Here is a 13,864-nt window from a genome sequence, read left to right as displayed (position 1 = left end):
TGAGTTTCTGTCGGAGTTTCTGTTGGTATTTCTCACCTTAGCCTTAAGCAGGTCGCACACCAGAAGCGCCGCTCGGCGCCATGCATTTTAGAATTCTAAACATATGAGGATACACAAACCGGCGCCGCAAATCGGCGGCTGTCGGCAGCACCCGGCCACGGCTCAGGACGCAGTTCATTTTTCAGCCGCGCCACAGAGCGCCATCTGATTAGTTTTTATGTTAAATATCATTCAAATGTGCGTGTCTGGTGTGTGATACTTTAAACTGTCATGTGTGCGCCGTGTTGCGGCGCCGAGCGGCGCTTCTGGTGTGTGACCTGCTTTAGTCATTCCTAGCCAGCATTTCAGTCACACAAACAACAAAAATACGAGAATGGTTTGTCCTCTTTTGGGAAAATTATAGTTCGAGTCAAGACCATAGTTTCAAGTTTTACCTTTGATATTACTGAAAAAAATAAATAATTTGCTCAAATTCACTGACCTTCGACAGGAACATGTACTGTATCTAGATAAACGGGATTATTACTTTAAAAAATATTTTTTTAGTTCTGCTTACAATCTAAGTGTCACATCAACCTCTACCACTTGATCAATAAAAAAGGCAGACACACAAGCTTACTTTTAAATATTTTAAAAACTAAATTTTAGAAATTTTATCTTAAACTGATCAACGCGTGTAAAAGTGAGAACCTTAAATTAAACATTTCCACTGAACATTAAGTGGAGTTTTAATGTGAAGTTCAAAACATTTTGAATATTTCTGCAACATTTTCAAAAATGTTGAAAACTAGCCAGTGTCTGCTAGTTTTCATACTACTACATTCCTAGTACGAAAAAGAAAGTCAATGGCTTTAAGTTTCCAACATTCTTCAAATATCTTTTTTTATGTTCAACAGAGCCTGGATGGAACAAGTGTATGATGAGTAAGTGAAGACAGAATTTTCCTTTACCGGTTAACTCTAGAACATTTTGTTTCTGTAATCATAAATGACTTATCTCCTAATATGACGCTTCCTGGGCGATTTTTTTTTTTTTTTTGCAGATAAAGCAATGACGTTTGGTCAAGGCCAAGCAAAAATATCAACCCTCCCACGAGGCCGACGGCCTTCAACCCGGGTGTACTGTATTCCGGAGCTCTTATTTTCTTAACTCTGCACAACTCGGCTCTTCAAACAAGCCCACATCTTAACATGTGCGCTTAATTTTACCTCCATGAGGAACGTTTCATTCAGTTTAAATCCAAACAGAGTCCACAAGCCAGTCCTAACTAGTTTAAGCAGAAAAATTGCATACCTCACTTAAGCAGTCTTACGTAAGACTCCCTTAGAAAACTTACAGGCTATCCCTCACCTGCATTTCACAGTCCTGCCAAATGCAAGAATTACTGATATAGTTTCAACCTGGAGCCTCTTCAAAGAAGCTGGAGAAAACGTTGAAATATTTCAAGTTTAATCACTCTCACGGGTTTACTATTTATTTTTCTCTCTGATCAGATAGAAAATTACTTCAAGCTATTCGCGGGAGATGTTTAACAGCATCAGCGCTTTCCCCATCAATCAGCAAACGTGAAATAATGAAAGAAAAACATCAGAAATCTTTGACCTCGCCAATATAAAGTCTCAGAAAGAGTCTTCACGTGAGCGTTTGTTGAAAACGTCCTTGTTGAACTACAAGCCTTTATCTCTTTGTGTGCACAAATTTGTCCTCCCCACGTCAACACTGCTTCCAAACGTAGGAGTTCTGCTGCTGTAGTTTTTTTTTTTACTTTGACTTTGCTATTCACCTTTTTCCCAAAACAACTTGATGAGAGTAAACCACACATTTAAAAATCGTTCCAAGAAGAAGCCTGTGCAAACAATCGTAGAAATATTTTTGTTTTTTTTAACCCAGGATTACAAGCTCGTTTACACCAAGATCAATCTGCAACATTTAATTTAGCTCTGTTTCATTTTATTTAGTTTTACTTTATCTTGTTTGCTTGTTTGTTTTGCTATTTATATTACTCATTTTTATCTGCTATATGTTTGTTTTAAAAAAAGCATGTTTAATTAATTGGAATTATGAAACTTATTTAATTGAATAACAATTTATAAAAAAAAATAGAAATACTGTGAAATAAACTTTTCTTTTTTACTTTTTTTCTCAATTTCAGTTTCATCTCATATTAAATGTATTGCTTTCTATTATTTACTAGCAACCCATGTTTTTTATTTATATTGTTCTTTATTATTTTAGTACTTCGTTGTTCTACAAAAGCTATTTTAAATGTACAGGTTCACATGTGAACCTTTTAAGGTAAATATTAATGCCTAAAAAGTAAAAATGTGTACCACATTTACCTTAAAGCACAGCTCTAGAGTGAGAGGTCATTTCTCGATGGTGCGACAAAAAAAATCGTAGGTCACTCCAGTGCCACCAGCCATTCGAGGGCAAATTTATATTCTTTTTTAAAGTCTCCGACTGTGGTTCAATAGACACAAACTAATTTTTATTTTTGTTAAACCAAATTTTTTATTATAACAAAAATGCGAGACACCAAAGCAGCACACAAAACTCTCAATGCCAGTAAAAAAACAGCGTTTGAAAGGGCTTATCTCAATGCATTCAGTGTGTTTGCGACAAACAATAATAGTTTGTGTGTTAAACTCCCACAATAATATAGCTGTAAGCAGCACTTTGCATTCTCAAGACATTGTCATTTTATTATGCAATTGTTTTAGTTTATTATTTTTGTCATAGTTATTACTGTTTGTATTAATTGTAGATATTTTACAGCTCATTTTATAAATTGCTAATGCAGTACCTGTAAAAGATAATTGAAAATCCTTTTACCAAGCTTTGTCACAGATACTTTTGGTTGCATCAATTAAAAACAAGTAAAATAGTGCTTTTTACATAGTTCCAAATGTCAAATTGAGGGAAATAAGTTGAAAATGCAAATGAAAATTATAGTTTTATTTTTCTGTCTTTTTTATGGGTAGATCTTGCCTTTCAGCAAGAAGTTAGGGATCTTAGGCTGAAAAAGTTTGGTGACTGGGTTAAACAGTCAATATGAGCAAAACCAATCAGAGATAGTGATCAGCAGTAGCAAGTTACCTTTCTTGTAGAATTGTGCTTTAAATAAAGCAGAATGTTAGTTAATCATATAAAAGTCGATGTTGCCCATACGGATGGCATGTTTTTTTTTTGTTTGTTTGTTTTTAAATGCAGTGTTAAATGTGATGCAGTCAAAAAAAAAATACAAAACAACTTTTGTTTCTGTGCACCTTAGAAAAAATATTGGGCGTACCGGTGCAACCAGTGCAGTAAACTCTAAAACTCCAAAATTGTAACTTAAAATGTGCACCTGTAAGATACAAAAGTGTACCTTTTGAAAAGGTACTACCCCAGTAACAGTTTTTATACCTGTATTTCTGAGAGTGTTGAGTAATTCATTACATCCCTATTTTAGTTCAATTATCAAAGATACAGTTCAAATCACAGGGCCCTAGCCCATCTATCAGAGACAAAATATCAAACTACAGGCCTCAGTAACTAAAATAACCTGAAATTAAGGAAATCACAGCTTATTATTGCTCTCCAAGACCATTTTATTAGCAAGACTGATCAGATTAATCCGCCAAAAAATACCAATTATTTTAGCACAGTTTTTCAAGAATGGGTTTTGCCATTACATTTATGAATAAAAACGGTGTTTGTAATATGATCAGAAGGCATAAGGAACACCTGTTATGGACAGCAGCGATGCATTCAAAGCTTCCTTTCAGCTGTTAGAGAAAAAAATCTGTCTCATCTGTTTTCAATACAGACAAGCTTCCATCAGTCCCACTGTTTCTATCTGTCTCTCCCTCCTAAAGCTGTGTTTTATTGATTTGCGGGAGAACACAGAGCCATATGTGCTCGAAGGGCATCTTATAAAAGCATACCAGCGCTTCTGAATTACAGCTTACAATCACAGAGTATATAAAGACCATATTAATCAAATTCCAGTTCAAAGTAATTCAGGCTATAATTACTTTCAATTTATGAAGGATATAAACAGTAAAAGACGTATTTCAATTTCAAATTCTACATCTAGATAAAAAATAATAATAATTCTAACCAAAGACACAGAAAATGCCTTGGCCTCTATAACATTAATAGCTAGAAGAAGAATTCTTGTATAGTGGAATTCACCAATGCCACCTAAACTGTCACTTTGGCTTAGTGGTGTAATGTTATTTTTAAAAACAGAAAAAATGTAATTAACCAGAACATTTTACAAAACATGGGACTCTTCAATAATCCATATATAACGAATCCAACCCCCTCCCCCAACATCTCCTCCCCCTACTCCATAAGTTTTGTTTTCTTTTATTTATTTATTTTTATCTTATTTAATTCATTTCTTTTTCTTATTTATTTTTTATTAGTTTCACTTCTTTCTGTCTTTAGTTTGTAAAAAAAAAAGGAAAAAACTAACAAAACGAAAATACCTTTGTTACTGAATACTTGCAATTTAATGTACCTTGCTTTATCAAAAACACAATAAAAACAATAATAATAATCACTTTAAAAGCTTTGAGCATAATAGTAGGATGAAATTGGACATTATTTTGAGGTTTGCTAAACACTACCATGATTGTCAATTAAAAATTGGTGTGTTAGAGATTATATATATGTAAATGCATGTAAATGACTATATTTTTGAAGGGATTTAAATGAATAAACTTTCAACATTAAATCCAGACAGTAATGAATTACAGTGCTGCTATTACTAAACGTGAAAACTATTAAATATTGTCAATAAATAATAAATACAGTTGACAAAAAAGAAATGCTTTTGCAACAAACTGTAAATTCTTTCAGCTATCCTATAATACAACATTCATTAATTTTCTTTTTGGCTTGGTCCCTTTATTAGTCTGGGGTTGCCACAGCAGAAGGAACCGCCAACTTAGCATATGTTTTACGCAGTGGATGCCCTTCCAGCTGCAACCCATCACTAGGAAACATCCATACAAACTCATTCACACACATACAATATGGACAATTTTAGCTTACCCAATTTAGAAAACCCACGCAAACACGGGGAGAACATGCAAACTACACACAGAAATGCCAACTGACCCAGTCGGGGTTCCAACCAGCGACCTTCTTGTTGTGCGTATAATACAACAACCATTTATAAAAAAAACTACAATAAGAAAAAATGTATCCTTCAGACACACACAAAAATCGATCAACATATGTCACTATTTACTGTAAATGTCCAAAGATTAAGCCCAAATAAATAAATACATTTTTAAAAGAAGGAAAAAAATGAATCAATAAATGTAGGAGGGAGAAACTCAGGGCTCTGAACATATTAATCAACAGCAGAGAGTAGGTCAGTTACATACGATCATGTCATTTGGGAAGTTCATGACTGCTCAGGAAATGCCTGGAGGTTCTTCAAACAGGAGCCGCTCCAGAGTTCATGAGGATCAGATACAGTCTGAGCCACTTTCAGCCCATGAAATCATTCTCTTCAGAACATCCTGACAAATAAAGCTGTTTACACACCTGCGCAGACAGAAGAGAGAAGAAAAAAAGATATGACACTGGCTGGAGAATGTCTTGAAGATACAACTCAGACATAGAAATGCTATTTGGATTTGGCTCTTCATAGCTTTGTATGTTTAAAAGAAGAACAGGCCTTGTGTGTAAAATTATAAATCTGGGTTGCTTTTCTAAAAACCATTGTTAGCCAACTAATGTCGCAAGTTCTGTTGTTACAAACATAGTTTGTTGATTTGGCATTTCCCAAACCCGCCATTCCAACAAACATTCGCAAACTGCATCGCAAACTTGTACGCTTGCACCTCTAGAGCTGTAGTTAAAAGCATAGTTCCTGGCTGTGTTCTATTCCTAGTTATCCCCCTATGCCCTATCCGCTTATTAAGTAATGACGTGTTGGTGGCGTATGTAATACTGTTTTCGGGTCCAAGCCGCCACTTATTTGAGTTGAGAAATAATTTGTTCATGATCACTTTTAATTCATATCACACATTAAAGTTAATTTTATATAAAGTCACAGTGTACACAACAATCTCTGTGCTTGCTGCATTACAAATACCAAAATTTTAACCATCGGATATTAGGCATGGGGATATATATTTTGATTGTGATTTTTAAAAGTATTAAATCCCTTTGTAAACGTTTTTAATTACCACTTCATGAGTCTCCCCATACATTTGAAAAGAGCGCTTGGACCCGGAAGCCGCTTCGCATGACGTCACACTTAACAAGCGGATTCCTTTAGAACATTCTAACATTTAAACTTGGAATGATAAAAAAAAAAAAAAAAAAACATTAAAGTCATCTCTCTTAGGTGTAATTTGCTTTCAAAGTATTTTTAGTATTTTTAGAGATCTTCATATTGACAATTACATTGAAAACGTTTATGCCATTTTGAACAGCCATGGCTAATGACGAAAGCTATAGGTGATCTATTATTTAAAAGTGGAATTTACATTACGTCTCCAAAGCTTGAGAAAACAAAAATATATAGCAAACATTAATAGTTTCAATTTATAGTAGGTTAGTTTTTATGAAATGTATCTGTATAAGACATGGGCCAGTTGGTTAAAAGATTTCTGCAGTGGTTTGAATGTGTCAACTTGTAAAAATGCGGCTGCATGGTGGCGCAGTAGGTAGCACGTTCGCCTCACAGTAAGGAGTCGATGGTTCGAGCCTTGGCTGGGTCAGTTGGCATTTCTGTGTGGAGTTTGCAGCTTATAAAATGAGAAACATATTTTAATTATTGCATTAAACAAAGCAGCAAATAGATTTTTTTAAATATGTGCAAAGGTAAAGTTTTGCTAAAATGTTCTGTCCTGTGCAAAAATTTCACTCAAACTCAATGTATTTACTTATTTAGTGGCTATTTACAAGTGCAAATAAAGCTAAAGTAAAGGCTTAAAAAAGCCAAGATACCTGCAATTTTGAGATTTGTGGACATTCGTGTTAAAAACTGGTCCCACAAATTTACAGTGTTGGGAAATGAGAAACAGAAAGCTGTTTGTTTTGATAGTTACTTCCGTGAGAGTAGTGATTTATAGTACATCTCTATTCTACACACAGTTAACAATGGATCATTTTTGGCAGTGAAATGCCAGCTAGTGTGACCACACATTAACTTTGTCCACCTCTTTCTAGGGCCTCATTTCTGTCATCTGGAAAAACTACATAATTGTGGAATTCAATAAAAAAAATTTAACTATCATACACCATAGAATAAAACGTCAATGATTGTTTTGATTAATGAATTAAAATATAGTGCAGTATCCCTACACAAACTGTGATATCGACTAGTGTCTGTGAATATTAAACTTAAAAGGCCATTTGTTATGAAGTCTATATTCGTTTGTTTCATTGTTAAAGAGTTGCACACAGTCTATTCTAATGTATTGCATTACATTCTAATTTTTGTCTAAATAATAAAGCTTTTCATGGTTTAAATTACTGCACGTGAAAATAAATCCATAAAAATATAAACAGACAAAAAATATATTTAAAAACAGGTTTAATGTAATGTAAGATCAGATGTAGATCTTAACCAGATCCTTAAACTTCAAACAACAAAGTAGTAATGTTTAAAATGGCTCCATCTGGCTGCTGAACATTTCTTTATTTCTTGTTGTGGAAAAAAAGATCCTCAAACTAAATATTTGCGTAGGGTGCAGCATAAACCAAACAAGAAGTTCACATGGCCAGTGTAACAAATGTACTGATATGACCACTGACCTAGAAGTGCAGTATATCTATGTGTTATTTACATCATAACTTTGCTGTGCCCAAAAATATCATTACATATTTTTCCCACATTTAAACCAGAAATCAGTTCAATATGTTCAAACTTGTGACCTCAGACTATCAGACCCCTCTGTACAGGTATACATGAAAAACAACCTTGTTTTTAGCTGTCATAGACATCATCTGGTGATTCACCTTTAATGTTTCCTCTTAGTGCACTTCAAAAGGAGCATAATGAGGGGGTGAGGGAAGTGTCAAGTCTGTTATGAGCCCAGGGGACATGTGACCGTCCCGTAGGGGAACACGCACTCTCCAGATAAAAGGACATAGCCCAAAGCAAACCTAGCAGCCTTTGTTTTTAAATAACACAAGATCTGTCCACTCAGCCTCCAGCATACCACACATTTTCTCTTTCAGTTCAACAGAATTCAACACGTTGTTGACTGTACGCTCAGTGCTCTTGACCATAACGTGGACCACCAGGAAACCAGAGGTCAAAATCAAAGAGTCAGACTGTAAATTAGCAGAGGATTGGTGACATTCTAGAGACCATTTTGAGGGATGTCAGCAAAAACAAAGGTCCCAACATATTTCCTGTTTTACATTTTGAATTTCTTTAGCTTCCAAGAATCCAAAAAGAGTCACATATTGATTCATGATGTTATGATGGCTGTTTTAACATTAAGTTATGATTGAATTGCCTCTTGTTTACAGTTATGAAATAGTTTTACAACAAGCAGGAAATGTTCATGGGCCAATGACATGACCATGTTGAAATGGTCTAAAGATAGACCCTTAAGGCTAATATACTCACAGGAGAGTTAAATCAATCCTTTATTATAATAAAAGTAAATTCTCTACTTCTTTTCAGTTTAAATGCAAATAGATATATCGATAAACAATATAATATTCATACAGTGGTGTGAAGATGTGTTTTTAGCATGTTTGTCACACGCTTGTAATGTTTCAGATAATCCAACGAATTTAAATATTAGATATTTTATATAAATCTTTATTATTAAATAACATAAGTAAACATTAGTAAACAAATGCTGTTTTGAAATCAACTTTTTTTTTAATTATTAAGGGAAAACAAAATACAAAATTACATAGCCCTGTGTTAAATTGTTTCTCTCTATAAAGCTAATATTTAGTTGGGCCACCCTTAGCAGCAACAACTGCAATCAGACATTTTTGATAACTTGCAACGAGTTTGTGAAAGCACCGTGAAGGAATTTTGGCATACTCATCTCTGCTAAATTGTTATAATTCAACCACATTGAAAGGTTTTCTAGTAAAAACCTCCTTTTAAGGGTTGTGCAACAGCATCTAAATATGATTAGGTCAGGTCTTTGACTATGCTATTTAGAAGTGGACAGGTTGGTGTCCTTTAGATCAGTGGTCCTCAACCACCAGGCTGCGGACTGGTACCAGTCCATGAATCAAATGGTACCGGGCCACACAAGAAATCAATATTTTTTCAATTTTTTTATTATCTGTGTAAACGATCTTTTATTTTGAAAAAACTTTTATTCAGAAAAATGAGCACATTCTCGGTCACTTGAGCACTCACATTTACCCCCAAGCAGCAAAATTAGTAAGAAACACGTCTGTGTAAAGTTTTTTTGCGAATTGGAAAATGCCCAGAAGGACCCGCGAACTGTCAAGAAACAGATCCACAACCCATTTATCAACAAATCAGGTGAATCCAGCATGTCTGTCCAGGAAGATCAACCGCTGGAGATTGCAAATGACATTCTCATATCACATCTTTTCTAGAGTTCACGCAAGTTCATTATTTCCAAAGGAGATGCAAGGCTTTAGTCTTCCAGACACCCCCAATTAAATGAATGATGCGTGCTCACCGTAAGTCACGTGATAAGAACTCACCGATCAGCTTCTTACTTTGTATGGAATTTACACACTTCGTAGTGCCCAATCCCAATTACCCCTACCCTTCATTTTGCGCATTCTCGTCAAGTGGTAGGGGCGTCTCAATTCTCTTTAGCTTGAAGGTGTAGGGCTAAGAGGAAGGGGTGAATATCCCTTGAACGAAGATTTTTCAGGACCACAATCAAAACATCAAAAAATTCCAGAATACACCACCCACAAAACGGCAGTATTGCAGAACTCGGAAGTAGGGAAATTCACAAATTAGTTTTTGTTGTCAATACAAATTTTTACGACAAACACGTTTTAACCGCGTTCATGTTTTACTGTCATGCTTAAAAAAAAAAAAAACATTAAAAAAATGCTAAATTTCGCAATCTATAATCCATAATCATAACTCCTCTATAGAAGTACAACATTCTGACACTCGATGACACTGAAATACCCTGTCAGAAAAGTCTAGAGGCTAAGAATGAGCTTTTTACAGTGTCTGCTATAATGTTAATTTTGTTTTGGTGTGTCTAAATAGATGATATGGCCACTGTGTAATTACACAGTATAATATATGCTTTCAGTGATTTCTTAAAGATAAAAACCAAAAAATAACACAACTGGAAAACTAAAGCAGTCGTGATCGTCTGATCTCATATGAAGCAAGAGATCATGGTGACATATGATGACGTGTGCAGGTACTTCCCCCTCAGTTGTAAAAGCCAAGGGGTAGGGGTAGGGGTAGGGGTAGGGGCAGAAAAATAGAATTGGGATTGGGCCTAATTATCTCAAACAAACACAGAACACGCAAACAATGCAGTGCTTTGTCATTTTTTCAGAAATAAAACTTGTATCAGAGTGATAGCAATGTCACCTATAGCAACCTACAAACCACCATTGTCCTTCAGAATATTTTGATACACTGCAGAAATCATGGTTCTATTTATCACAACAAATTTCCCAGCTCCTGAAGCAGCAAAGCAGCCCCAGACCATCACACTACCACCACCACATTTTACTGTTGGTAAGATGTTCTTTTTTTAATGAGGTGTTACTTTTACGCCACACATAATGGGACCTTTCAAAAAACATTTGCTTTGTCAGTCCACAAAGTATTTTTTTAATTAGTTTCACCTTAATAATAAAAACCTTCATTTAAAACGGAATAATTACTTGCATTATCTTTGACTAATATTTACTTTTTGTGACAAAAAATAAGAAGTCAGTAAGGGAGCAGACACTTTTTCACACCACTGTATATTTTAATATATAACATTAATATTAAAAAACTTTTAGTAAAAATGTTTAAACAAAAGTTTAAACGTTTAGATCATCAGAATCATATAAACCATGTACCTCATTACGTTGACATCTCCCTTTTAGAGATTTATTCATATAATCTCCAACTGCCGCAATTTATTTAGCATCTCAACTGATTTGAATCGTCACCTATTTTATTTTTTAACCAGTTTAAAGTTCAACATCACATCCCCAAGTATTAAACTTACATACTACAACACAGTATTTTAATGCAGATCTCTCGTGTGCTGTTTTACTTGCTGACATCTGATTAGGGAGAACACTGAAGAAGACAGATACACACTGATGATGTGATCACTACAGGCCAATGGTAGTCTGAAGGTGTTTACCAGCCAAAGCTAACTTCATCTTTTTTTACATTCATTTTGGTTTTGCGAGCTGTGCCAATCTCCTGAAACAAACCCCAAGCAAACTTCATTTTGTTTGAAATGACATCATGCCAATTTGTTCTTGGCTTTCACTTGAAGTAAACCAGATCCATTATGTTTCGTGTGTAGATATATTAAACACTTTGAATCAACAGAAAAGGGGATGACAATAATCATAATAAAATAAGGCACGACTACAACATAAAGATAAGCGTTAAAAACGAAATTCAATCTATAACAAGAACATCTGGGAACATTGTCAGAAAAAAATAACTCAAATAAAAAGGCCATGATCTAATATAAAACCTACAGCATAAGATTAAAGATGTGTGTTGTATGTTGTTTATTCTTCCAAACAGACAATTATGTCTTAAAGATAAACAGATCTAAGTTGTTTTAACATTCTATGAGATCACGGTTTTCTCCGCTCAGACTTGACTAGATTTAAAAGCATCAGTGTGTCCCAACATCCCAACACTCATCTTCTTCACAAGTGAAATATGAAGACGAGTCCCAAGTATTATGTTAGTACTGTGGTTAAAAGCCAAGAGATTTGCTTACTAAAGCACTAAAGCATCTGCAGTGTCCTTTCCAAAGCAATCATGTGCAGTTGAGGAGACCCTGACAAGTGAAAGAAACATGACCAAATGTGTACATACCACAGCAAAATGAACAGGAAATGAGTTTAATTTTTCAGTATGTTTTAATAAAGCTCCGGCTCAAATCAAGAGTAATGACTTCAAAAGAAGCAAAAGCTTAGAGACAAGATCCCTCTATATGAGGTCTCCAATAATGCAAAATACTGAATCATATCCCTTTACTACCCTATTAATTAGGGCTGCATGATATTGCAAAAAATATGACACTGCTATATTTAGTTTTACTACAATATCTATTGTGATATGAGTATCATTTCACCAGATGACTTTGAATAGCTCTATTCTGAAGATTTTGTTTATTTAGATCGACTGAGATGGTCATGTTCTTTTCTATGCAGTGCATCTGCATAGATGAAAATAAATAATGAGCAAAAATAAATAAATAAATAAATAAACAGTGCTGTATGGTTTTCTGCAGAGCCTGACACTATTCAAATTCAGAAATTCAGCAATCAAAGGTGAAATAGCATGCTTGTCATTGTATAAATGATTACAATAAAAAAAAGAAATATCCTTATCTTTTAATCTTTAGTAAATAATTGAAACCTGTGATTTGTTTATTGTGGATGCACACATTTAAATATCGAAGCTCAAACATTATATTGTTCAGTCTACTATTGTTCAGACTACTAATATTTCAACTGCTCTCGCTTTCTAGTTTGGGTCAGTGGGATTTATAAAAAAAAGTTTCTTGTGCATGACAAGGCTACAATTGATTAAAATATAGAATATAAAATCAAATAAATACAGTCATTTTAATCTAAAATAAAATAGTAGCATTACAGATAAAATATATTGTAGTACTCGCAAAGTTGCTAAACAGCTGTCCTTCTTAATATCTTTTATCATTTTGTTGAAAATGTTAGAGATTTCTGTCAGGATGTTGATAAACATGAAGTGCAAATGAAGCTAATATCTTTTTCTAACAATGTAAACGTTTTTACTGTAACTTTTGACCAATTGAATGTTAAAAATGTAAAGGTCTTAATGATTCCTCAAAAAGTGAAATAGCGGGAAAAGGTGTGTTTGGCTATTTTTTAAAAAGGAATTACTTCTATTTCGTTTAACTGTGCAGGTAACTTGTACAGGAAGTGGTCAGTTTCTATTTTGTCTTGCTTCCCCACAGGCATTTTGTTCAGTCAAAGGCATGGCTGTAAGACTGCAAGGCTTATAATCAAATGAAGAAGGACCAATTCTGAAAAAGTCTATAATTTCATTGATTTATTATGATTTTGCAAGTTATGCCTTTTAAATTTGATAGTTTCAGTTGTGCACGTTGTCTGTCCTGAAAATGTGACTGTTTGTGCAACTCTTTTATTGATTTTATCCAAATAAAAAAAAAATCTGTAAATAACAAAATTGCACTGGCAGCGAATCATTCCACTGTTACAACAAACCCAAACATTAGTTTACACCTCACATAATATTTTTACAGAGAAGAAGACTAAACTTACTAAGGGGTTAAATGGTTAAACTTACTTTTTCTGTCAAATGTTTGTGCGGTAGTTTCTTCCCTGCACGCGAAAGAAAAAAAACAATCTAGTTACGTATAAGATCACCTGCAGTAAAATTCCCGCAGCAGTAAGCAGTAAGCAGTAAGATGGTCTGGAAAAACAGAACTAAGTGGAACGGAACAAAAGCGTTGGCATACTATCAGCGGCTGACTATTACTCCAGTCCGGGATTTTGTTCCTGCATACTGCCTAAAACAAGACAAGAAATACAGCGAAAATCACTTGTTAAGCTTACTGTGAAACCTCACATGAAAACTTAGAATCAGAGGACAAAACTGCTAGGTTTATCAGTTAATATATATATATATATATATATATATATATATATATATATATATATATATATA

General features: G+C 34.3%; 1 protein-coding gene across 1 annotated transcript in view; it reads right to left on the bottom strand.

Annotated features, from left to right (window-relative positions):
• Positions 1 to 13,545, bottom strand: part of slc7a14a (solute carrier family 7 member 14a) — a 131,309-nt gene extending 117,764 nt beyond the window's left edge. Inside the window, exons 1-2 of the mRNA XM_073919784.1 lie at positions 13,484 to 13,545; positions 5,382 to 5,544 (exon numbers count right to left, since the gene is read on the bottom strand). The gene's annotated coding sequence lies outside the window, so the exon portion shown is untranslated. The remainder of the gene's footprint in view (positions 1 to 5,381; positions 5,545 to 13,483) is intronic.
• Between the last annotated feature and the right edge of the window lie 319 nt (positions 13,546 to 13,864).

The sequence above is a fragment of the Danio rerio genome, chromosome 2 (genome assembly GCF_049306965.1).
Source record: "Danio rerio strain Tuebingen ecotype United States chromosome 2, GRCz12tu, whole genome shotgun sequence".
In the NCBI taxonomy this organism is placed as follows: domain Eukaryota; kingdom Metazoa; phylum Chordata; class Actinopteri; order Cypriniformes; family Danionidae; genus Danio; species Danio rerio.
This window is presented reverse-complemented; position numbering and strand designations above follow the sequence as displayed.